We start from the raw sequence: 26500 nt of genomic DNA, 5'->3' as shown, positions 1-26500 counted from the left end.
AAAGATTGTTTTGATACACGTTAAATTAACTTTTTCTATTCTGCCTAAGAGGTGGGAGGGAAAACTCTCGATAACTATACACTCTAAAAACTGTACCTCTGATTTCAGAGGCACAAGCTAAATGTACCGTGTATTTTCTCGCGTAAGAGGCACATAACTAATGTGCCTTTAAAAATGAGAGGCACCACGAGAAATTGAAGGCACCAAAGCAAACGCCAGTCAATGCGCGGTACGAAAAGACTTTTGTGCCTTTCATTTCTTTTTCTTCGGTACGATCATGTAACGGAGAACAAGCGCATGCGCACATCAGTGAAAAATTTTATGACGAAATACGTTTTCTGTCCCTTCCCATCCACGCTACCGATGGAAGAAGTTTGTCTACAAATGTGTTCTATCGATGTTATAAAAATGCTTGAATTTGGTAAGTTTAATACTTATATCTTATTTTTATATTTATTCCTAAGTAACGACGGCATCTTTTTTATTAATACATTTCAATTTTTATTACTGAATTATTAATGCTACAAATCTTATAAAAATGTTTAAGCGAGAGAGCTAACCCTAGTTATGTTTACATTTCTGTTGTAGTTGTATTATTTATGTTTTATCATTATAATATTAAAAGGAATGTTTTTAAAGTGCCCTATATTTGTTCTGTAGTGTTTGATTATAATTTTGTATGAGGTTTTCAATGTGGCGATAGCTATGAATAAGAAATCATTTTTATTTGAAATACCAATTTGCTTTTTTGTTTATCTTAGTTTACATTCGAGAGCTATCACAGAAATTCTCTCACAGAATGATTGAATAATTTAAAAAACAACGAAGAATGTTTTCGAATTTTTATTATAATTATGAAAAGTATACTTTCAATTATTAGCTATTTTAGAAAACAATTGACATTGATATCTAATTATAATTATTTCAAACTGTTACTAAACTTACAGTTGATATAAACCTGAAGAAAAAAATAAGATTATGCTTTATTTATATTTTAAATAAGGTGTAAGCATGGGAGAAAAAGGCAATCTTCTAATGATTTATAAATTTTTAATTAGTTATTATTTTTTTTGAAAAAGTAATGTTTAAAAATGTTTTATTCTAACATCACAGCTTTCAGTGTAAAATTTCAAATTTTAGTTTTGAATTTATGACTCAAAATAGATAACATGGGATATATAATTATTTACGACTGTGAAACTCCTTTTAAAAATTGTAACATTTCAAATTGAAATTTAATTTATTTGATTTTTAAAAAGGATTAATAGCTTGCTCCAGGGTGCTCTTGTGGCACAGCTGGTTAAATTATCTTTCACACTGCTTATTAGAGAACTAGGGTGATGAGTTAGATCCTGGCAATGTATAAAACAACTGGCGTGTATACTTTGCATATAAATTCCGCCACAACTGAAAGTTCTCTCATTGGTTATCGTGCAGAAGATTCAAACGAGCTAGCTCAAGCGGAGTCCACTTTATCTGACCAGTATCAAAATTACATGGCATTTTAACCATGGCCGTTAAAAAGTAAAGCCCTAGAAATAGGATTTTTGGTCATGGTTGAGTGATGGGCGGTGATGAGTACCTTGCTCTTTGTTTAAAATAATATAATGCCAAGTACTTAACAGCTTGAACTTTTTGAAAAATATTAAAGTATTGCTAACTAGAGCAGTTTAATTTACATAATTTTGATATCAATAACTATATATAAAAAATAAAAAAATTATTTGCATAACATTCATTGGATCACAAATGGATTAGATATGCAGAATCGCTGTTGTGTCACTGGCATTTTCCAAGATAAATTCTTAATGCTTTATCGATATATACTGAATACTTTATTTAAAAAATATTTGGTACTTCATATTCAATGCTCAACACTTTATACTCCATGTTTTCTTGCTACGAAAAGCTACCTAGTAAAACTTTCTAATTCAGCATCAGTGATAATAATTTTTAAGAAACTTTTATTTTTTTTTATTGTTATTGCTACCTTACCTGTGTTACTTAGAATAACATTATCAAAAAACTTTTATTAATCTATAACTAATGCTTTTCCTGAACTGTAGTAAAAAAAATATGAAGCGAAGCAATTTTGATAACAATATTAAGAAAGAAAATATATTGATTGTAAGGATTGATATGTGTATAAACTTGATACAGTGAAAGTTTTTTTTTTTTTTTTTTTTTGCTCTCTGAAAGACAATTTAATGTTTGTGTAATCTAAATTTATATTATTAGTATAACTAAATGATTAATAGTTTTTTTTGCTGTTACTTTTTGTCTCGACTGTGTTCCAGTAAATGCAAAAAAATGTTTTTAATTATTAAATATTTTTATAAATAATAAATAATTACTTTTCGATTTACATTTGAATTTTCTTTGTTGACTCCAATTTTGTTTTGTGTTAAGAACAATCCTTGCACTTTCTTATGTATTTAAGCTTAGATAGATTTACACTTTTTTTTTCTTTAACATGTTGAATGCCACACTAATTTTACATGGCTTGTCCGTCTGGCCAAAATGATTTTTTCAGTATATATTACAATTATTTCTTCAAACCATTTTAGTAATAATAATATAAAAAAAATTAGAGCATTAAAAATTTATTCGAGTTATGTGTTTCGAATAATCTAGGCACCAGTCACCGGTGACCCCTATGGCATTCACCGTGTTAAATTAGTTCAATAATATTATATATAAAAATTATTTTAGCTAAACCTATTCTTAATGTAATAAAATCTTCATGAATGTATTTGTGTACATTGTGATAGAAACTTTTAACAACTTATTCAAATAAAATACTCTTACATTGATAAGTCCTGTTTTAAATGTTCTAGCCGAGATGAATGCATGACAAAACACTGACATGGAGAGGAAAACCACTAAGCCTGCTACAGTTAGTCTGGCGTCCAGGGGACTCAAACCCATGATCCAACTACCTCGGAGGGTATTTTACATCAGCACTGTGGTCAATGCTAAACTATAAATAATGTGGATGCTGTGGGAAGGATTTGATCAGGCCTCCTCTGCAAATGCTTTGCCCATGTACCTCCCCCGGCAAAGTGTTGAGCATTTTTTCTTCCGGATACAACCTTTAAATGTCCGTTGCTATTTCTCTGAATTATTGTGATTCTGTATTAATAACTAGTGAAAACTAAAAGAAAGAAAAATGTGTGTCATTTGATTTTTTTCAAAATTTGGAAAATGTTTTAATAAAAGTTCTCTGCGAAACATGTGGACTTTTTTTATAAGGGTCTGCATTAAACGAATCTTACCATTTCCAAGTAAAATTGACTTACAGTTGTTCCACTCTGTAAAGCAAATTTATCTATATGTTATCACCTTTTACTATGATATTTTATTTTCTCATTATAGTGCTAATTTTTTTAATTTTGTTTTATTTTAAATTATTATAATTTTTGTAAATTTGGTTTTGGCTATTCTCACTGGTTAAATTACTCATTGTATTAAGTGTGTTTACCATTATAATTTTGCTTCCGGTGTTGTGTTTTCTTTTTTTACCTGCACTTTTTCTTTATTGACCTTTAATTATCATATTACTATATATATATACATAGCCTATACTAAGTATTTCAAATTATTTGCCAGATTTTAAAATTCTTAGCCAAAGGAAAATGTTAGAAATTTTTTATGATAGATTTTTTCTGTAGGAAACTTTTAAACATAATACAAATTTATTATAAATTAATTATTTTATAAAAATGCAAATAGAAATTTAGAGTCATTTTGCTGTTGGGGAGGAGTAAACGTGCAATGAATGGGGGAGAGATTGAAAAATGCAGATGTTTTATCGTGTTTGAGGGGAGGAAATAAACATAGATTGAGGTTTATTTTTGGCAACGTATTAGATTAGTGTAGTAATATAAAGATAAACCTGAATCGACGCTATGTTCTGCGTTATTAAATTAGTGCATATATTATTGTCATGAAAAAGTATTTTTTCTGCTAAAATAATCTGCATCTTGTTTTTCGTTTGAAAACAGCTTTCGCCAATACTTTCCCTCAAAAGGGAACAAGGTCTTTTTTCTTCAATTGTAAACTAGCAATTGTACATTTTCTCTATGGGCTAGTTTTATTTAGTACATTAGATTGTTGTAATCAAGTTTAAGTTAAAATAATTTTTATTTTAATAATATTTATAAAACAAATGCATGTTTAATGATTGGGGATAAAAATGCGGAATTTCACGATTTTTAAAATACTATAAAAAATAAAAATTCTGAAACAAGCTTTCAAAAAAAATTGCAAAATTCTTTTCATATATTCAGAGCTCAAATAAAATTGTCAATTAAGTAATATTAAGTACAGTTAGTTCTAAAAAAATTGAAAGCTAATATTCCCAAAATGGGAATGATGGCGCCTAATGGGTTAATATGCTTCGCCAAAATCAGGCTTTTAAAAAATAATTCATTTCAATAGAAAGAAATCTTTGATTTTACACTTGTAAAGTCATTTGATTAAACATATTTGATGTTATAAAACATACAAATTGTTCAAAATCTACATCTATAATTTTAAAATATTGTTCTATATTTTTCCATATTTGTGTGCAACTGTTACTAAATTATGTAATATTGTTCTTTATGTGTGAAAATAAAAGATATTAGATTTCATGATATTTAGTGTTTAATTTTGATTCTTATAAAGCTATTTTATTGAATCTCTAAATATTTAAAAAATATCTAAATTTATAAGAAATTTCCATTTTGAGGATACTTTTTGGAAAAAAAATCCATGAATTATATTGACTTGGTTTAACAGAAATAAATATTTTTTATACCTATATCTGATTAGAAAAACATCATTGTAATTGTTGAAGTATCATTAAACGCTACATAATTAAAGAAATTGTATAAATTTACATATTTTATAATTGCCTATGAAAAAGCATTAGATGGAATCCCTTGAGATGATCACCTCAAGTGGCCAATATTCAAAGAATTGGGAAATATTTTTCATTAAGAATTATTATAATTAATATCTTGGTAATAGTGTAAACCCCTTTTTATATGAAGTGCAAGCAAATTACGAATGGGTAAAAAAAAAAAGTGTGTTCAAATCTGGTAAATAACAGGTTTTGGTTCCACTAAATGCTTATTTCAATGAGTGGTTCATAAAAGCAAAATCTAAGGTACAATGTACCTTTCAAGCTAAGAGGTACATCTGATTTTGCCTCTGAAATCAGAGGTACATTGTGCCTTTCATTTTTAAAGGTACGTTGTGCCCTTAAAATTCAGAGGCACAAACGATCCAAATGTGCCTCTGAAATCAGAGGTACATTGTGCCTTTCATTTTTAAAGGCACGTTGTGCCCTTAAAATTCAGAGGCACAAGCGATCCAAATGTGCCTCTGAAATCAGAGGTACATTGTGCCTTTCATTTTTAAAGGCACGTTGTGCCCTTAAAATTCAGAGGCACAAACGATCCAAATGTGCCTCTGAAATCAGCGGTACAGTTTTTAGAGTGTATAACTACTAACAAGTTTGAATAATTCGTTAACTACTCGAATTGCCCTAGTATTTCATTTTCATCTTTTTATTTAAAAAACGAAAATTCCATTGCAGCGTATGACACATTTCATAAAAATAATTTTCTTTCTTCTCTTCTTTATATAATTAAGTGAGGGCTAGCAACTGTAAATAATCACTTAAACGAGAAAATTTAACATTGACTTTACGTAAAATAATTTGGTGTAATTAAATTCTATTCGTGTAAATAAGCGGGATTGTTCGATTATCTGATATCCAATTAAGTGAGACGAATAATTTTAAAACTTTATTTAATGAGGAATATTCACTAATTAATCAATTACGTTTATAGAATTTTTTTTTTCAGATTGAAATTGCAAGAAATCAAATACTGCAAAACATGCAGGTTTAAGTTGAACTGCCTATTTGAAAATGTGAAGAGAGCATTAGATTTGATATATTTTGTTTTATAACCTTCGTTGAACACTCGAACCCAACTTTAGGTTTGTGAGTACCATAGCTCAACTCTGTAGCCTTGTAATTTTGAACCTATTTCAGATGACAAGAGAACTCTTGGAACAAGTATTGGGAGAAATTTGCCTCCGTGGAGGTCTTTTTGATGGAACTAATCAGCATTTGCGTTACATGGAGAGGAAGGCAACGAAAACCCCCATCGCTTAGCGTGAATGCAAGAGAACTCTAACCCAAGACCCATCTACCACTGGGGATATTTTAAGTCATCACTGTAGTCGGTGCGAGCCGAGTGCAGAAGTCACATGGACCAACCATCTCTGGGATTCGAACCCGGTTCAACTCAGAGGAATGCTCTATATCCTGAGCTACCATGGCTCGATTTCATATATTTAGAAATTTAAATGAAAACTTCACTTCATATGGAGCCTGAGCATAGAAATCATAGGTGATCATAGATCTGCATAGGTAATTCAAATAAATAAGTTATGCCGCGAAAACATTTATTTCATAACTAATTTATTAATAATTAAAAAAGAGAACTTAAAAAGGTATTCTAAACAACCAGATTTCAAAACGTAATTAAGTACTAGATTTTTGTTTTTATAAATGTTTAATTTTGCAAAATATCTAATTAATTTTAAAATAATCCGTTTCTTCCTATTAAGTTTTAAAGAAGAAGGGAAAAAAACATTTGCAATTGATTCCCAAGAGATAGAAACGGTTTAAAAAAGGATTCAGACGGAGATGTTTAACTGAATGGGTAATAATAAATAAAAATTCTAAAAATCTTTAAATAATTACTTTATTAATTTATTTTGTATTCAGGGGGACAAACAACAAGCATTTTAAAGAAAACGTGATTTCATAAAAAACAAAGCCGCAAGGCTATAAGTTAATGATACTGCAACTACCCAATATTTGTCACAGTAATTATTTTAAGTCATAAAAATATATCTATGTGATAGAAATGAATAATGAGTGTATATTTTGTTACAAAATAGTAAAAATTGCAGTTAAATAGATTAAATCACTGAAAAAAAAAGAAAAAAAAACTTGCAGCACGAAAAAAAAAAAAAATGAAATGTTCAAATTAACAAGTTGCCGAATGAAGGCTGCAAAAAACTGTTATATATATGAAAAACAGTTATATATTACATATCAGATAATATCCTATTTCATAAGTGAAATTCAGTTCAAAATTAAATTAATGAATGTATTTAAAGTGAAGTTACAAACTGTATATAGTACTTGTGTCTACAGTGCGTGGCGTATACAGTGTACGTTGCGTATACAATATAGTACTTGTGCCTACATTACGTATAACATCGTAAATTCCATGTTAGGTTCTTATATTTTGTGAGGATAAAAGTTGAGCTAATTACTTGAATTTTCATTTTTTAACAACACTTTCTGAGCGGCTGCATAGATTATCAGAGTACTCTTAGAAGAAAAAAAAGGTCTTTCACAAAAAAAAAGGTGTTTTGTAAAAAGCATCTCGTCGTTTCAACACATTTCACAAGACATTGACATTATGAGTCTCTTTAATTTTTCAGGTTATGATATTATCTTTAAAGAGATGGCGCCACATTTGGAGCTAAGAAAAGAAGAAATAAAGAAAACTACACGAATGTATTGTTTCCAGTTGTAGGAATTAAAAGTAATTTAAGCTTTTTGTATTATTACAATAAAAAGTTTGATGTTCTTTATGATCGAAATATTTTTACCTGATTAAAATATTTTCTTTTTTGTTCATTACAAAGCAAAGTTCCTCTAAATAAAATTAAACCATAATTTTAATTGTATTCCAAACACATCAATTCTATAAATAACAATGATAAATTATCCCTTTCAGATTCTGCTTTGTATAAAATTGTAAAGAAAATAATTACTAATAACATAGCACAATTTTACAGCAACTTTCGTCTTAACTGTAAGAATTAAAATGAAATTCAAATACCATAGATGTATCATTAATACCAATTATCAATTATTATTTTATAATTTTCTATTTTACTTCTTAAATTTTAAATCTTTTATTATTCAATTATCATAGTATCTTTTAACCTTAACATATGATTTATTCCCGATATATTAATTCAAATGATAAAAATGGAATGAAGGCTGTCTTGTTTCCCCATCAGATATATTTTGTGTGAAAATATAAAGAAGACAAATTCCTACGCAGACTTTTATTTTTGGCAACAAAAAATAGGATAAAACGTAATTATTATAATAGATATAGTATTGCTATCAATTTTCTCGATTGTATTACACACGGGGGAAGAAATTGTGGTAAAATACCATATAGTATGGTAATGACATTTCTCGTAAAAAATAGAAAATAATAATAAAGAAAAAATACACGGTATTTAAACCGTTCATGCAGTAATTTTTCCGTTCATATAGTAAGTATTTATTGGAAGTTCTGATTTTCGAAATTATAGTTCTTATTATAGCAAATTTAGGAAAAAAATACAAAACTGAAAAGTAGATTTAACAGAATAAATGGTTTTTATGTCTTAAGTTAATTTTACTACACTTACCAAATTTTATCATAGATTACAAATATGCAATTAATGCATCGGGCAAAATCTTGCGTAAAAAGTATTTATCCTTGGTATTTAAATTACTGAAGTTTTTTTAATTTTATTTTATTTGCATTTAAAGAAAGATATAAATTAATTAAATAGTTTAAATCACACAAACTTGAAAATTTTTTAACAAGAAATTAATTTTTGTAAAAATAGCGTATTATAATTCATTTGTGCATTCTAGAGTCAGAGGTAAGAAATTTGACTTTTAAACTTGCTTAACTAATCCAGTTAACTATGGTTAAAATTTGAAATTTAAATCGATTTAGTTTTATTAGCCCCTCTTTATATTCCTTAGAAAAGCATATCATCTCATAGGAAAGAACAATAGAGATCTTCTCGGAAAAAAATGGATTCTTTAAAATCAATTATCTTAATTTTGAATGCAGTATTTTATATACTAATCAAACTTTGGCTAGCAGTTATTTATGTTTTATTTTTTTTCTAGTATCAGCCAAATTTTATTCTTTAAATATCATCTATTGAATACTATAAAATATTTGATTTGATACGATTAAACGTTTGATTATACATTGTAATCATTTCACCCAAAAAAGTCAAAATTTTTTATTTAAAAAAAAACAAACTACAAAAAAAAACTTAAAGCATGAAAATTGCACCAGAAATCTTAAAACGAAACTCTAAATAATCTGGAAATTATAATGAACTTTTATTCAAATTTCCAATTATTAATAAACATTATTTTAACATATTTTTTTAACCGTCTAAAATTGTTTAGAAATAGAAGATTTTGTAGGAAATTTTATAAATTTAACCAGAATTAATTCATCGCGGACGTTTTATATTCCCTTAAAAAAACAAGTTGAGTTAAGTTTATGTAACTGTTTGCATGTTGGTTCGTTTCTTTTCTTTTTATTCTATTTTTACGGTCAGAAACACACTCAAGTATTAATTAAGCATCTTAATCTGGACTATCCTCCCGAACTTTCATTTAAATCAATCTTACATTTTTAAGAATTCTCAATTATCAACGAAAACATTACTTTAATTGTTTAAAAAAAAGATACAAAAAAGACTTTAAAGATGCGAAGAAAAAAAAGGGTTTTTTGAAAATATTCTTAAAAAATGACTAGAATTTGTTCAATTAGATTTTTTTTCCTAATCCTTATTAATGAAGTTAAGACGCTTGCTCTGCTTCATTGTGAATTTTTTTATTTTTTGGTTAGAAATAATTATTGAAGTATTATTTAGCCGTGACACCGAGAAAAAGAACTTTAATTGAAACAAAAATATATTTTTTGGTCTCAGCCTGAGAAACAAATTCATGATTAGAACTAATTATTAACAATCTAAAGGATATTTAACGTAACATCTAAACATTCTTGGATTAGATTTATAGAAAGAAAATAAATAAAAGATCCACTAGATTTAAGCATTAATCTCTATGCATCTACTTCTTGTTCTGAGTAACATTTGTGGTTGGTTAAAAGATGTTAAGCCCACTTCTCAACAAAATGTATATAATTGATGTATGCAATGAACGTAAATGATTTATAACGAAAATAATACTAAAATTTTGACTTAAGAAAATAAACTTTGCATCTAGAAGGTAATGCATAAATAATAAAGGTAGATACTGTAAAGATTCATCATTTGGTTTTCGTTTTGACATTACCTAAAAAAGCATTTTTTTTTAATCCATTAAAGGGAACAATTAAGAAAAATTAACGATATTCAGCTTAAGCTTTTACCACAAACATTAGCGTAGAAACGTATTACCGATTATACTTATGATCGCTAAAACTTCACTCAGAAAAATTTCTCACATAGAAGCAGGGTTTATACTGATTTTTAACATAGATAAAAAGGTGCATTTTTTTAGTAAGCATTTATCTCACTCTTTAATACCCAAGGAGAAATAAAGATTTCTAAAAGAGTATTTAAAAATTAATAGTTCCTATATGGGTAAGACTTACATATACACCTCGAAAAAATGCTAACTATTGAATTATATAGTTTATATACAAAAAACAATTTGGTACATTTTTCTTAAAAATATTTTTGAACTAGAAATGCAATTAGTTACAAATATGCTTAAAAACATTAAACTCCAAAACCCATTGTCTTTTTCTTAAATAAAGAAGAGCATATTTTGATAATTAAAAAAATTTATAAATAAGGTACAGATAATAGCATAATTCATTTATTACACAGGATGATCGGTTAACATGCAATACAAGATGGCATATATATATATATATATTTTTTTATTATTAATTTATTATCAAAACAATATACAGTGGTTTTACAAACCAATATATTTGTTTATAAAATCACTATGTGTAAACTCCTTAATATTTGTTCTTAAAACCATTGTAAAATTGAATGGAAGATTGAAACTTTAAGGAAACGGAATTATTGTCTAATTCTGATAAAACGCTTAATAAAACAATAGACTATATGTGAAGGGTTATAGCGCTAAACCACACTTTAAAAAAAGTTGATAACTTTACGTCAAGCTGTTCTTTATTACTGTTTCCAGATCAGATATTGTTTATAAGTTTCCGCGGAAAACATGAACAAATAGTAAAATAAGCGGAAACATCTTATTGCCTGTAAACCGTGATGTTTTTCCCCAAAAACGTTCTTAAAAGGTTCCTTTTAATAATTTGAGAATATGTCTTAAAATATTGACACAATACTTCTTTTTTTTTAGGGAGATGGCAATACGTCCATTTTTCGAAAGAGACTATTTACACAAATAACCTGGCTTATGAAAAATTTTAACATTTCGTTTCGATCAATCCCGATAATAATTCGTCACTCGAGTAGTAATCTCTTCGCTTAAATAATGATTATAAAAGGATAATCTAGGAGGGTACATTGTAAAAAATTTCAGAAACTAATTTTGACTCAAGAAAATGTTTCTAAAAATCTCATGAAACTTAATTTAATATCATCTTTCCGATCAATTGAGAAACATATCCATTATTTTCGAAAGTTGGAAACTGAATCGCATTGACAACGATTCAGAGTGGAGCGTTGCTACCACTATAACTATTAAATTCCAATTCACTAATATATAAGACATGTTAACTCGATTACGTCTTGAGTACCTTTTGTTAGATGGTGGTTGACATTGTTGGTAACCTAACCTCACAAGAGGTATCCGAAATATTAAGAAACGTTTCTGAATATTAAAAAAAAAATCCGAAAGTGCAAGAAGTGATTCAAAATATTTATTAGCATTGCGAAATGTTCTTGAATATTACAGAAAGAGGTTTCCGAAATATGTAGAAACTTTATTGAAAACTGCTTGCACCGTAGTTGCACCATATATTCAGAAAAATTTCTGGATTTTTCTTAGTGTCCTCTCTTGCCCAAAATTTGGGGTAACACTTTCATACCTATTAAAAATAGCGGGGACTAGTTTAAAATATTCATTGAAAGACGAGAGCAGGATATTACAATAATGATGACAAAATTTCTAAAAAATTTTTTACTAATGTACTCTAAATGTCTATAAACATTTAATTGAAAAAATTACCTGGAGAATTATAAGACAATAGAATAACTTTGAAAAATATCAAAAACACGACCCATGATTCGTACAAAAAATCTGATTTATAGCAGGAAATCTGATCTTGTGAAAAAGCATAATTTTATAATTTGAGAATTCTTCATCCTTTTTTTAATAAAAATTGTATTGATATCTATTATATTGCAGAAAGAGAAACTGGATCCATACAACTATTAATCAATCAATACAATCAACAGGCTAAACACGTGGTGCAGTGTAGCTGAAAATTCTTAAATGGGGGAAAAACACTTGATGGAAAAAAAAAGTCAAAGTAGAAGTAAATAAATAAAATAAAGGACGAAAACGGTCCACTTACCACCAACGTAAGCCGATGATGCCGCGGCGTTAATGTCAAGTGAGCGGAAGTCCAGTTCTAACTGTCACTTTGCCTGAACCCTGAAATCTATGACAGGAAAAGCAGAAGATTCACTAGAGCACAACAAAACCACAGAACTTACGGCTGACACAGAGAACCATCCAACAGCTAGTAAAACTCTCTGTGCCGTTTCCATGAAAGCGTGGCAACGAAAACGACGCCGGCCGCTCGTCTGACTGCACGGCCAATAAGCTGCCAGGTGACCGTGACGTCACGCCAGTGCGTGTGCAATCAGATGTTCCGAATGAGTGCACAATCTGATTAGTTGCCGCGTCCAATCGCGGTACAAGCCACGCCTGTTAAAACCACGCCTTTTCCAACCACCTACTGTAGAAGTGAACGAATACCGCCATCTATTAGAGTTGAATGGTACTGCAGTTAGGGAAGTAATAACAAAGAATGGGGATAAATATACAATACTTTTTGCCCTTATCCCCCGCCCTTCATGACAGTTAGTTAATTTTGATGTCGATTTCAAAGGTAGAGCACGTGCGCCGTTATGACCCCGGCTTAACGGGTATTGAAGTTATTCTAAATCGTTTTGTCACTCTTTTTTTTCTACGATTTTTTTTTCTGTTCCATCTTGCTTCAAAATTTTTTTTCTTAGTTTTTTTCTTGTATTATGTTAAAAAAACATTAATGTAATTGTGTATGAGGAATAGATTTGAGACTTCTTATGCTTTAGAACTTCTTGTTGTGCATAGTGTTTTTTTTTAAAATTTCCCTATAAATATGGATATTTAATAATTAATAACTGCTCTCGAACATATACAACGTTTGGAAAAATACGGGGGGCCAAGTCAGTTTTTTTTCTTTCATTGTTGTTGAACAGCTTAAGGACTTTTTGATGGAGCTAACCCACATTTGTGTTACGTGGAGAGGAAGACAACGAGAACCTCCCACGGTTATCCTGACGGCAAGGAGACTCTAACCCGTGTTCCGTCTGCCACTGAGGATATTTCACGTCAGCACTGAGGTCGGTGCAAGCCGGAAGCGGAATTCGTATCGACTGAGATACGAACCCGGTTCGCCTGATTGAAAGGCGAACTCTCTATCCCCTGAACCATGGCGGCTCATCGTACTGCATTTGCAACAAACTCCGCTTTTTCACAACTCTATAGATAGAATTCTTTCGAAAGTAAAACTATTGAAAAATCCCCCCCTCCCCAACCTGCAACTGACAAATATTGATGAATATTTCAAATAGGAAAAAAGAAAAACGTTATCAAAAGCTAAGTACCATTATTAAGGTCAATAATTGTAAATGTCGAACAAAATTTTATTTTATAAGCTAAAGTTTAATTATAAAAATAATAGAATACTTTCCCGGAAAAAAGTTTAGTTGTTACAATAGCATTTTACTTTATAATATTGTGAGTCAGTATTAACGTAAAAGTTTGGTACACTAATCGTCATTGGTGATAATCATTGTCAATTTAGTAAGGGGGATGGAAAAGACAAATATTCTTCTTAATGTAATCACTATTCTTACGGTATATTTTTAGAATCCCTGTCAAGAAGAAGTAAAAAGTTATTGTCAATGAAGGTAACAAATTAAAATTAGAGAGAAAGAGAGATGAAGGGATAGAGAGAGAGCGAGAGAAACTTTATCAAAACCTCACATATCATTAACATGGCAAGCGTGATAAAAAACAATAAACTATGTTAAGTTAAATCACGTAATGTTAAACTGAGAAGGGGTAAAAAGCGACTATTAAAAAAACCTTCAAATTTCATCAAGCAATCAAACTGGTTTTGAGGTTTTTAATACCTTCTTCCGCAATAATAATTCACCAGACTTTGTTTATATTTTTTGTTTTATCCTCTCTCAAATGTTAATTTTTGCTTAATATTGTGTAAGCTTTTTTATTTCATTTTGTCATGAATTCTAAATATATAGAATAAGGATAAACACCCTGTGTTATTCTACTACACCAGATAACTATCGCCAAACAGTTTTGGTTAGTTTTAATGATTTTCCGCTTTGATTTAATCACTCTTAACTAATACTTTTAAACCAAACCTTCTGCATTCTCAAAAATAAAACTCTCACTGTGACGATTCAGCAATCCTTGAGCTCTATTTCGTTAATTTTAAGAATCATTTTGTCATGAAATCACGTGATTTCAGACAAAACCCGAAGTCTCAAATATATGACGAAAATGTTTCCTCAACTAGGTACCTCATCGCAGTGCATTGCGGTAGATTGCTAGCTAGAATGACGAAGGAGTTAAGACGTTCAGACATTGTATACGATCGAAAATAAAGTAACGAAACAAGCCGACCACTGGCATGCATGGTGGTCAAGGTGTTGGCTTCGTACAAGGAGATTCCCCAGTTTGAATTCCGTTTTGGCCATGTGTATAAATTATCTTTCTGTTCTATCTGCCTTCTTGTGTTGTTTGGGTCACATTGAACTGCTTACATGGTGACCACCATAAAGTGCTTATTAGGAAATCTAGATACATTAAGTTCTAAGAGGATTTTTTTTGAAAGTGAAAATAAGTAAATAAATAAATAGAATGACAAAATATTTCTTTGATTTTTGCGAAATTTGTTTCCTCAAGTGACGATAGTTATTTCGGTACTTTGACGAAATTTTTGCTCGGAGCATGCATCAGGTTCCATCAAAAAACCGAAGAAAGTTTCTTGAAATTTAAGTTCATTTTTTTTTTTTTTTTTTTTTACAGTGTGCTTACCGTTACATAGTTTGTCTATAGAAAGAACTCCCCTCGCAGCCGTCTGCTGCTAGGGAAGTAAGAAATAGCGTATTTTAGAGGGGGGGGGGACTTCTTTCTCCCTTGATCCCCTTTCTGTTGCCAACCCTAGTCAAAACTTGTCTTAAATAGTTAAACGTCGTAACCATAGTCACCGCCACTGCTTCAGACGAATGCCCAGGGGAGTTCTTTACCTCGGCAAACTGTAGGTATACTTTCCTGTCAGGTTTTATTAAAAAAATTAATTATTTATTAATTTATCAAATAATTTGAATTTTTTGTACAAACCGCTATGGAAAGAAGAATTTGTGTATTAAAAGAAACTATCGCAAAACAGATAATTGAAACTTGAATGAAAGACTGAAATATTCAGTGAGTTCGAATCAGTTATTCTAAACGTGTGCATTGATTTAAGTAATGCTCGCTTTCACAGCTTTAAGTACTTTTCTTAGTAAATCCTTCAAGAGTTAAGAATATCTTTTAAGTAGATTATATCATCTTAATTCATTGTTCCCGATTCGTTTCTCACTTAACCCTTTCTGCTTTTAATCTCTGTTAAGATCATTTATTTCAATGGGATTTCTTGCTTTTGCAGATGTTGTTGAAAAGGTAAGGATAAGTCCATAAACGACACCGCAGTTTGTTGAAAGATAGAAGAAGCTGCTTTTACTTGGTGATATTTTTTCTTAAATAAAAAAAAAATCTTTTGAAAACACTTTCATCAGGTATACTGCGAAGATTATCTGTCACAGCATTTTCACCAAGCTTGTACCCGGAGGTGAGTGTGATCCTTTCAGATCAAGATTTTGATTTTCTCACGCTCATTTTGCTCTCCAAAGAAAAATATTATAACTTGACAAATATTTATTTAGAATTGAGTTATTTTTATCTATTCTTTAAAAAATAGAAAGAAAAAAAAGGTGATTGGAAGTTGCAATATTTTGGACAAATAAATTTAGTAAAATAAATAAATAATTAACATTATTGGAAGGGCTACAATGTTTAAAACGAGTGATTACTTTTACACTGTATATAATTAATTGGTTTCTCAATAATTTAAGACACCACAGCAGAGCTATTTTTGACTATCTCATGCATCCATAGTCATACGCAGTGCAAAATTTGTAAGTAATGCAAGAAATAGTAAATGCCAAAATTTTTTAAAAACAACTTTTTTTTCAAATCTAATTTAAAATCTTTATCTTTAAAAATGTCTCTTTTTTTTTCTATTTTTTCTGTAAAACATTCAAGTCCCTGTTTTCGCCGAAAATTGTATCAATGGGATACCTGCAAGCAATGGTCGGGAGTAACACAATGCAAGTGGTAAAACTACTGTAGTCGTTACCTTTTTTCGTAGTTTTTAGTGTAGTGCGCTATTTCTTTTTTTTTAGGTAGTGTAATAAAAAGTGCGATACAAAAAGAAGAAAAAAAACAGTAGTTTGTAGCGATTTTTGGCAACTACTTTTAACGTTAGTTTAGAAAGGAAACACTGTTCTAACGCTACTAATTTCTTGAATTTGAAGGGTAGAAATCTTCCTGGGCCTGTCAATGGATGCACTGAAAATGACCCTGTGACTACAGCAGAGCGTTAACAGGAATGACGTATTTAAAATCACTTATAACTAATATTTAACTAGCCATTACGAAAAATAGATAATTAATCACTTTGACTGCACTTTCACTTGCAAAGGCACACCCCAGAAACATTGATCATATTTCAAAGGAAAGGACCGAATTTTCGATGTGCTTAATTTCTGGGAAGAAATAAAAGATCATCAAACAATTTGAAAAATTGCAAGTATTTGATAATTTTGAATTTCTTAAATTAAAATATTTGCTGGCGAAAAGAGGCATAAAAAGTTGACGGTCAAATGAATAAATTCGAAAAAAAAAATGTTTTGGAATAACAAACTGGCTCATGTAAACATGAATAAATATTTCTAAATTATTCCCAGATATTCAATGTAAGACAATTTCTTATTCAAAAGCATTTCGAACATAGGTGTAAATTAAGTTTTCCAATAAAGTTCGTCTCCTTAAAAGAAGTGAAGTAGTTACTTAATTCGAAAGTAGTTTGTAGTCACTGCATTTAAAAAAAAAAGTAGTTGTAGTTGTAGTTAACTACAATTGCAACAAAGTAGTTGCACTTGTAGTAAACTACAAAATTAATGTAGTTTTTCTGACCACTATCTGCAAATGACGTTGAGTGGGTATCTCAATCATGATTGGTTGTTGAAATCCATGAAGCCATGTAGAACATAAACAAACTAATTAGACCTCAACGTTGCCAGGTACACAAAACGAAAATATATCACGGTTACAATAAAACACAAAAATAATAAATCTAAGTTAAGTAAAAGTTGTGGACGAGAAGGAAGCATATTTAACAAATTTGAAGTGCGATACGACGTTGTATTTAATTAACTCCACGTTAATTAGCATTCTAGCTTACGTGGAAAGACTTAGCTCGACTTTAATACGCCATCTTGCTTATAAAGGTCACATGTCATAGGTCACATGTGTGGGTATCCGCGATCTTCTTCTTCTTCTTGAAAGGCAAATACCCAATTACTTAACACCGAAAGTGGTATAGTGAAACACCATAGATAATTCTTGGTGTAATGCGATACTAAGTATAATTCTTCACTGTAAAAAATTTTAGTGTATATTTGCCTCAAAAGTGGTTTATTGAAGCAGAGATAAATCTTGTTGTAATCAAACACAAGGACTATTTTTGTGTAGTGAAATATCAAGAATGCTTTTTACACTACTTTTACTGTACAAAGGTTGCAAAATTTCCCAGAAATACATCAATATATATTTTTTAAAAGTTTTTAAAAAAATCTTGCGTTTTTTTGAATTCTATTATTAATCTTATATTGTGTACAAAAAATCTTTTGCTAATAACCATAACTGTCTGATTCCTGGTCAAGTTGAAGTCTATCTAATGCTGAACTGAAAACCTGACCGAGGAACTGAAATAAATTACATCCCCTTTTGTACAACAAATATTTATTTAATGTCAAACATACAACATATAAAATCAACATCATAGTGAATAAATGGTGACACATTGTAAAGGGAGTGATTTACAGGGAGGAATTCAGGGTACGTACACGTACCCTTACATGTAGTCTTGAAAGAGCACCAAAGAATAGTTTAGAACGTTTCATTAAATTTTAAATATAAAATATTAAGGTTTTTTTAATTGATCTCAAATGTATCGGACATGTAGTTAGATCCCCCCACCACAAGACGATTATATATTTTTAAATGATTCATAAAAGTAAAATTATGAAGAAAATAAAAATTATTTTAATGCATAAATTCCTTATTAAAGGAAGAATTTTTTTTTTCAGTCTCGTTACTCTACTTCAAAATATTCATATTGTTACTTCCTATATTTTATTCTCTATATTTCCTATAATACTAATAAATATGAAAAAACGGTGCTCAAAACCTATAAATTCATAAATTGGCAGATGAAATTTTAACAATATTTTAAATTCTTGAACAATATGAACAATTCTTTTTCAAATCATTCAAAGCCTTAATCGCCATTCTCAACACAAAAATAAAGTCAACATATTTGCCAAAAGATTAGAGTTTTCTTAGTCCGTTTCGAACAAAGAGCCAAATCCATCACACATTAGAGTGAAAACCGATTAAAATTTGACTAAAAAGAAGGGGGGGGGGGAAAGAATTTTTTTAGCTTTATGGGCTAAAGCTAATTTCTTTCCTATCTTTCCATCTTTTTCTTTCTTTCTTTTTTATTATTATAAGAACGTCTTGATATGTGTTCAACATTTTTAACAGGTGATTAGATTTTCCTAATTGCTAGGTTTATGAAAAATTATTCATCTTTATAAAGACTTAGCGAAATTTATTAAATTTTATTCATCGTAGTTCCCATTCAGTTTTCACGAGGATTAATTTTCCATGAGTGACAAGGTTACATTTCAGAGTATCCTATTTATTTCCCCTCTATTGAACAAAAGGCGATGTCAACAGTTGTCAAGTAGTACCTGCTCCATCGCACAGATGGCAGCACGATACATTTCAAAAAAGCAGACATCAACAGAAGTAATTGCCTCCCTGTTTTCGATCCGATTCGCTGAGCGCCACATTCAGCGTTATAATTACATGCGTTGTGCTTCGTCGGCTTCCAATGGGTAGGCTAAGAACTTTCACACTGCACTCCAGCAACCACGAAATAAATCAGCGTGACTTGAAGAAGAAGTGCCTTCTTCACCTTTCAAGCCAAGAAAAGAAAAATGGAAGAAGACCGCGTGCTGAAGTGATTAGCAGTTGGAAGCGTCCTCTGGCGGGCTAACTTAGCTTTGCATTAGAAAAAGGCCCATTTACATAAGAATGCTAATGGTAGCAGAATAAAAATCGACTTAGTCAAGTGAAGGCTGCCTCTGCTTAAAGAGCGAAATGAACGGGTTGTTCAAGAAAGAGAGAAGAGTTCATTGTGATTTTTCGTTCTTTCTTTTTACTTTTCCAGCCTTCTTATTTCTTATTTGAATTCCTTATTCACCGTCTTTAGATAGTATCGTCATGTCAACAAGCTTGTTTAACGACTAGTTAGGCAAGGGAGCGCTCCGATTCAAAATCGTTCTTTGCTTTCTCCAGTGTTAAAGTAAAGGTACCGAGGGGGCGCTATATAAATTGAGTGTAGATTCTTTGTATAAAAATGAAAGCAATTATCTTAGTTGTTCGTAGAACTTTTTTTTTTCTTTTGAGAAATTCTAAGGTTTAAAGCATCTCCAGTCGAATCTAGAAACTAGTTATTTAAATTCGTTATAAATAAAGATTTAACGACATGCAGTGTGCATAATAGGGGGGGGGGGAGGGAAGACGGATACCCTGTATAGCTTGGATTTTCACTTACTAGGACTCGAGGATCTAACCTTAAATGCGTTAATTAATTAGCGCAGACGATATTTTAAGTTACGAAATGAGACTAAAAAAAAATCTTTCATTGACAAATACATAAATTTTTTTCGATGGGTTTTGAATTATGATCTTTAAAATATTGGTCGTAGTTGCAGTCTTGAAATTATGGTTTCAACATTTTAGATAAGAGAACTGTCGAAAGTTTGGGCATTGCAATGTTGATTTGCCTTTTTTCGTATTTCGCTATCTAAAAGAAGTCGTATTTTTAAAAACTTCATTACTCAAGAACTATTTGGACGATTTCTTTCAAATTTTTGATTTTTTTCTTCCTTTTAAAATTACTCCGATTAAATTAGAGTAAAAATCCAACTTTTAATTCAAAATTTTTTTAACCATTAAAATTTATATGATTTAAGGTATTTAATAATTATGAAAAAAAACTTTTTACGTGGAATTATCTTCGTATAAACTAGTTTTAATATTGTGTGGAAAACTTCGCTTCGCTTGATTCGCTTTTTTGAGTTATGGCGTTAGATTAGGTAAGTAAGTGAAAAAAGCAAGCAAAAGAAAAAGAAAAAAAGTAAATAAGATAAGGCTCAAGCTTTCAAAGACACTCCTGACGTATTTTTTGGGACCATATTTTCTAGATGGTAGTTACACCAAATATTTTAATGTTTACCAATCCATATTCCATGATATAATGTAATAAATGTCAAAAAAATGAATGTTTGATTACAATTTTGTAAAATGTTTATTCTGAGGAAGTAGTTTTTGTGCCTGATTTCGAAGCTTAAAATATCGTTCGCACTGAGTAATTAGTATATTTTGGGTTAGCTCTTCGAACTGTTAAGACCAAAAGTTATTCAAGATGCTCATTTTTTTGTTCACTGTACAATGTGCGAAATAAAAAAAAATAAGAAATTGAAAAGCCAATAGTTTTTTATCAATTAAATTTAAAGGTGCTTTAAAATAAAATAAAAAGCTAGTTTAATTTAGAATTCGAAATTCTTTGCTAAATATTTTTTTAATATTTAATTAAATAATTAAAATTAGTTGAATAGTTAGCAAAAAAATTGTTTGTTCGTAACCTTTGGACATGAGAGTGCATAAATAGTGAAAATAATATGAAAAAACGGTCTAAAATTTCGATCGTTGTCCTGATTAAAATATTAGTACCATATTCTCCAATAGTTTTATTTACTCATGCAGGAAGCAATAAAAATAACAAAATAAAAATTTAAAAAAAAATGCGTATTGACTTAAAGAAAGGAAGCGGTTTTATTCTTTTCAAACCTAAAACGAAGTACGTGGGGAATTTTAGGAGCAAAATTTTCTTTTTTTCTTCTTTTTTTTTTCGATGTCATACGAGTCAAACGTTTTTCGTTTTAAGTCTGACAAAAAAAAAAAAAAAAAATCATTCTCTCTTTTTTAGTCTTTTTAAAAAACTTTGTTTTTAAAATTTCAATTTAATTTAATGATTTCACTTATTCATTTTAGTTTTGAAGTCAGTTGATTTATGTTGAAAAGCAGGTCAAAATTTCCATTGATAATAAACTTTGCTTTCATGATTAAAAAACAATTGTAATTCGTATTGAGATCAGATACAAGGCTTCAGCAGAAATTTGAGCCCTTTAGTTAGTCTAAAACTGGTAGGAATCTGAAGTGACGATAAATTCATTTTGGTGATAATAGTATGACAACTTCTGCAGCTTATGTGAGAAATGCTATTATAACTCAGCACAGAGCTCTGGTTGTAATTTTAAGTGATGATAAATTTTTTTGTCGAGAGTATGATTCCAAATTTTGCTTCTGATGGCTAGGAAACGAATAAAATTTGTATTGTCATCAGACAAGATGAGTATTAAGCACTCTGTTTAGTTTAACATATTTCAAACTAAAGGATTTTCTTGAATCAACGCCCTTAATACATATTTTTGGAATTCTCGTAAAAATGAAGTTAAAAGGTATGCACATTACGGCTCACAAATCAATATTTAAGCAAAGAAGGATAAAAAACGATTTTTGTCAAATCACTAGTGAATACGGTTGCATTTTTAAACCTACAAATTTGTTAGATTACTTTATGAAATGTGGGGGTGTTTCCAACAATCGTCTTTATCTCTTTTATGCTTTCTCTTGTTATCATAGGTTTTGATGCTTTTAATCCCGCTTTCCTTGGTAGTACTACGTGAGATTTCGATAGAGTCTTTAGTTTTTTCCAGCTCAAATTCTTATTTGCGAGCCTTTAAGTGTATACTTTTTTGCATTTTTGAGAATAATTAGGAAAATGTTATTGTGGGTTAGATGCATATCCAATATTTTACCCAAGTTAAGTATTTTGTTCTCCTTTAATACATATTCGATATTTTTCCTCAAAGATGGACCTTTAAGGCACTTACAATAGTTGAATCTAATAATAGGCTAGATGGTCATGGAGGAAAGGTAATTAATCTGAGTAACTCCGATATTTTTTAGAACGCTCCCAGTGAGGTGTCCCGGGTTCAAATCTCAGTGATGACTGATCGATACGTATTCCTCACCCGGCTCGCACCGACCACAGTACTGACGTAAAACAAATTCAGATGTCGACGAGTTACGGGGTAGAGTCCCCTTACTGTCGGGATAACCGTGGCTGTTTTTCGCTGTTTTTCTCTCCATGTGACGCAAAACGCAGGTTAATTCTACAAAAGAATCCTATATGTAGGTAAAATTTTCGCAATACTTGATACAGGAGTTTTCCTATCTTCTGGAATGGGTTCAAAATTATAAGGCTACAGAGTTCAATATTGGCAGTCGTACACTCAAAATTGGATTGCCTGTTCAACGGTTATAAAATCATCAACGGTTTTCTTTGTCAGAAAATTCTTTACATTGAAATCATCAAAGAAGATTTCATTTTTCACCCATCATGAATTGAAGTTTTCATTTAGAGTTCTTTCAGCATATTTATATTTTCCTTAACTCATTTAAATACATGACTGTCATGCATAGGATAAATTCGAATGAAAGTGAGAAAAACAAAGTTAATAGCCTTGTAACAACTTTTAATGACAGTGCATAATTCCCGAATATTTTAAACAAGATTCAATTACTATTTCAAATTTGAAAAGCTATGGTTCAAAAAATGCGAAAGATTCCTTAAGATTAACTTTCATCGAATGAACCCATTTTTTTTTCTTATTTCGCTTCAAAACATTTTTAAAAGTAATATAATGAGTAGCTTATTTTATATCTGAAAAGCAAAAAGCAGAAATAATTCAGTATTTACATATAAAAGCCTATAGAACATTGGAAATGTAAATTAAAAATAATATTCTTGGCTTTTTCGTTTTAGACAAGTGATTTTTCCGGTTCTAGCCCCCCTGAAACTATTTTGCTTCTATTTTCCAATAGAAAATACACCCAAAAGGAATAGCGCTTTCGATGCAAATTATTCTAAAAGACATTTGCAATAGAATAGTCAATTCTTTTGTTTTCCTGCTTTCTTGTACAACCGAATTCTATTCAAAGTTTAATAAAACACGATGGCATCGGATACGAACACCTCTATTCCCATTCTCGACTTTTTTTCCCCTTTTCTGGAGAAGTCTTTTCAGTTAACTCCAGAAAAGAATTTTTAAACTATACACTGCTAATGAGCGTTAAAATTAGTATTCATGGAATCATTGAAGTGGGATTAAAAGTCTGTAAGGAATTCCCTTTTTTCATTCCTTTTTCCCTATTTGTTCGAATCTGTTTTCCGTTTTCATACAAGATTCCCCATCTTTCAGAAAATTCTTTTGTATTTGAAAACGAAATGGAAAAATTTAAAAACGTACTGCACTTTAAAAATGCATCCGTTGGAAGATACAAAACTGCAGCGATTTTGACTATAGAGAAAAGAGGACGGAAAAAAAATTCGAATAGATTTGGCAAAGAATCTTCAGAAAATAACGTAATTTGGTACTCCACATTGACAAAAGGCCACATAATATGTTACTCTCCAAAGGTTTTCTATTGTCGTTGGGCCATTGTTGAAATCTTTTTCAGATTTCTGGAAAGGCATTATTCATTGTTATTAGAACGGCATTCATTATTTGAGCTTATTTTCTGAGGTTTTTCGGAACTTCACTAATTAGAAATTGAAAACTCGTGGGGGATTATTTGGCGAAAAAGTTATTTAAATTCGGAAATGTCGCCCAGATTCGTTTTGATGGAAACCTTATTTAAGCATAATATTTTACTTGTTGCAATCATTACCAATTTCTAGATTATTTCCTTTATTTCATTTTAAGAGAGAATTTAGATTTGCTATTGCTTGATTCATTAACCATTGATTTTCATTGCTTCAAAGAGTTGAATTTTTGATCATATTGTTTAAATATGATACATAAACAATTTCATACAAATGTTTTCTTCTTTAATTTTTTAACAATAATCGAATTTTTTAAATTATTGTAGATTTCTTCACGCACTATTGATTACCAATGTTTATAGATGTTATGTTTATGTATGTTATGCAACGTTTATATATGTTACAGTGCTTATATGCACTATTGATTGCAATGTTAAAATATTTGTCAAAAAAAAAAGTACATTTTAGCAAGAATGATAGAAAGAGGATAATGATTTAACACGAAATGATGAAGTTTAAACAAGTCTAGAAATCCATGATTGTTTTAAATGCATAAATTATTTTTGCTGATCTCGCTGCCTGAGCAGATACAAGCAGATTCCATTTAAAAATCTCCAAAGGAAAAAGAGTGGCGGTCTTGTAAAATTTACGTCATAAAATATCGACAAAACTATTTTACATTTAAGAAAAAGAAGGGAGGAATTAAACAAAGCGTTCATGGTGGGCATCGTTGTTTACACTACGCATTTTTTCAAGAAGTAAGGGTCTTCCACTTCTTCTGGCTGTTTACCAACTCCTGAAGCTGCTTTCAGATACCTTTCTTATCTAAGCTCGTTTCGCCCATTCTATTCTCCTTAGTATTGTTTCATACTCCAATTTTTTAATACCTACCTATCTATCTATCTATTTTATATATATATATATATATATATATATATATATATATATATATATATATATATATATATATATATATATATATATATATATAAAATTTTTTTTTTTTTTTTTTTTTTTAATTTTTTTTTTTTTTCCCTTCTCAAATGGCAGGCACTGAACATTATTCTTCGCCTTAGAAGATGCCGGAATTGTTACTCATTTCACGTTACCGAGTGGGCACCTGTGAACCAAAGCCACGGAGGCGAGCAACATATATATATATATATATATATATATATATATATATATATATATATATATATATATATATATATATATATATATATATATATATATATATATATATATATATATATATATATATATATATACATATATATATATATATATATTAATTACATTAAAGGCTCGCACTCTGCTCGTTATCGCTCGCCAGTCCTTCAATCTATTTCAGATCCTTTCGTTCACTCTTTTCAAATGTATATTCCAAGTCGCTATGACACCGTTTGCAGATAGAGCAACAAACACAGTAAGCTGTTGGAGTGGATTGATATTCATTCTTGGGAAAACGCAATTTTGCAATTTAGTTATTCCAATATAAATCTGAAATTTAAATAAGAAAAAAAGACATATTGGTCATATTTATCATCTTTAAAAGACTTATTGGTCATATTTATCATCAGACGTTAGAGTACATAGCTGTGAAAAATCATGCTGCAATTTTATTGCTCCAAAAATAATCAGAAATTTAAACAAAGTAAAGCAAAACATATTGTTCAACTTCAGACGTAAGAGTACACGTAACTGCAAGAAGCTATAATTCTTCTGCTAATAGTTTCTACGCTAAACTAAAACATGCACAGAAAAGAAAATTTGATTTAAAGTTACTTACGAATTAATGATCTCCTATTTAAATTATTTTAAAGGCTACGTCTGTTGCTCGGAACTTCTTGCGCAAATGTTGTTGTCCCTGTAACTCTCAGAACTGCTTGTGCAACTCTTGTTTTTCCAGCAATTTCCGAAACTGCTTTTGTAACTCTTGTTGTTCCTGCAACTCTCGGAACTGCTTGTGCAACTGCAACTGTTGTGCTCCCTGTAACTCTCGGAACTGCTTGTGCAAGTCTTGTTGGCTCTGTTACTCTCAGAACAGCTAGTGTAGATTTTATTCTTATCGCTTCACCATCTTAGCACTTTTTGCTCGCTCATTCTACTAGTCTTAAATTTAAAATAAGATATAAAGGTTCAAAAAAAATCAATGTATAATTTATAATTATATACTCAGGTTTAGAAATCAAAAATAGAATTCGACATAAAAAGAAGCATTTATATTTCCTTTATTTATTCTTTTAATTTTTCTTTGGTATACGAGTGAAGTTTTTGAAACGAAAAAACCATAAATC

General features: G+C 29.9%; 1 protein-coding gene and 1 long non-coding RNA gene across 5 annotated transcripts in view; one reads left to right on the top strand and one right to left on the bottom strand.

Annotated features, from left to right (window-relative positions):
* LOC107441893 (paired box protein Pax-6) overlaps window positions 1-12699 on the bottom strand; it is a 94250-nt gene extending 81551 nt beyond the window's left edge. For 2 of the 4 annotated variants that reach the window (XM_043042666.3, XM_071177514.2), the window contains exon 1: window positions 12411-12659. The gene's annotated coding sequence lies outside the window, so the exon portion shown is untranslated. Of the gene's footprint in view, window positions 1-12410 lie in introns of all 4 variants that reach the window. The other 2 variants (XM_043042665.3, XM_043042667.3) reach the window with 2 other exon arrangements.
* On the top strand, window positions 79-4637 carry LOC147815757 (uncharacterized). The gene is made up of 2 exons (XR_015431372.1): window positions 79-421; window positions 2838-4637. It is a non-coding gene; the product is annotated as an uncharacterized LOC147815757 (long non-coding RNA).
* Window positions 12700-26500: the final 13801 nt, after the last annotated feature.

Source organism: Parasteatoda tepidariorum, chromosome 2 (assembly GCF_982258835.1).
Source record: "Parasteatoda tepidariorum strain Cologne lab strain chromosome 2, Ptep-v5.0, whole genome shotgun sequence".
NCBI classification, from domain to species: domain Eukaryota; kingdom Metazoa; phylum Arthropoda; class Arachnida; order Araneae; family Theridiidae; genus Parasteatoda; species Parasteatoda tepidariorum.
This window is presented reverse-complemented; position numbering and strand designations above follow the sequence as displayed.